Source organism: Pinus tabuliformis, chromosome J (genome assembly GCF_031772625.1).
Source record: "Pinus tabuliformis cultivar Carrire ecotype Pingquan chromosome J, CPIR1, whole genome shotgun sequence".
NCBI lineage: Eukaryota > Viridiplantae > Streptophyta > Pinopsida > Pinales > Pinaceae > Pinus > Pinus tabuliformis.
In genome coordinates this window covers 1283606987-1283608065 of record NC_142295.1, presented here as the reverse complement: position 1 = coordinate 1283608065, position 1079 = coordinate 1283606987, and the positions used below count along the sequence as shown (strand labels likewise).

At 37.3% G+C, this 1079-nt stretch overlaps 1 pseudogene; it reads left to right on the top strand.

Moving 5' to 3' along the window:
• Positions 1–468: 468 nt before the first annotated feature.
• LOC149231939 (putative (S)-N-methylcoclaurine 3'-hydroxylase isozyme 2 pseudogene) lies at positions 469–864 on the top strand (annotated as a pseudogene).
• Positions 865–1079: the final 215 nt, after the last annotated feature.

The window sequence follows — 1079 nt, the reverse complement described above, 5'->3', positions numbered from 1 at the left end:
GTGTGTAAATAGGTTATTTTTTGGAGTTTTGGTAGTGCAATTTTTTGGGTTAAATTTTAATCTTTATTGTTCAAAAAAGGTTTTAATAAATGTAATATTTTGAAAAAATTTTGAAACATTGAAATTATGAGAAATTTATAAAATCTCTATAATATTGAGATTATAAAGAATTTCTAAAATTTCTAAAACTTAAAACAATTTACGAATCAAATTTGTGATTCCAAAAAATCCATATCAAAATTTAAACTGAAAACAAAATGAAATACTAAACAATGTGAAAATAGAGTTTCATAAACAATGTGAAAATAGAGTTAGATAATTTAAACTAGTAACATTATTGACTTCAAATAGATTACTATTAATCACTTAGGGTTGAGACTCGCATTCGTGTATTTATACGACTTGTCTTCCACCTCTATGTAACATTTCTATGTAGTTGCCCATTAGCAGCCTCTGCAATAAATCTCAATGGATAATGGATGGATGTTATGGTATTCTGTGACAGGGCTCACCTCCGTCTTTATATTCTTTGCCTTTGATGTGTGGAGGAGGAAGACTTATCACAGGCTTCCGTCGGGACCTCTGGGATGGCCGATTGTGGGAAACCTGTTCCAGTTGGGTAACAATCCTCACGAAGCTCTCTTCCACCTCGCTCAGAAGTACGGCCCTCTCATGTGTCTCTCTCTTGGAATGAAAACTACAGTGGTGGTTTCTTCTCCTGCCATGGCAAAGCAAGTTCTCAAAACCCATGACCATGTTTTTGCAGGCCGAACTGTCGTACAATCAGTTCAGTGCCTTTCTTATGACAAGTCCTCACTAATTTGGTCCCAATATGGGTCCCACTGGCGTTTGCTCACAGGCTAAGGAATGGTGGAAAGCTGAGCTCCAAATAATTGTCCGCTGCAGCCTTAGTGATGGTGTAAGTCCCATATCGAAGTGGGCGAATCTTGTAGTGAGGCCCAACGAGGTGCTCCTTCTGCAAATGTAACCAAACTTTGTTGCCCACCTAGAATTTGTGTGGCCCTCGATGTTGATCATGACGTTGTTTATACTTAGCATTTTCTCTATCCAATATGTCA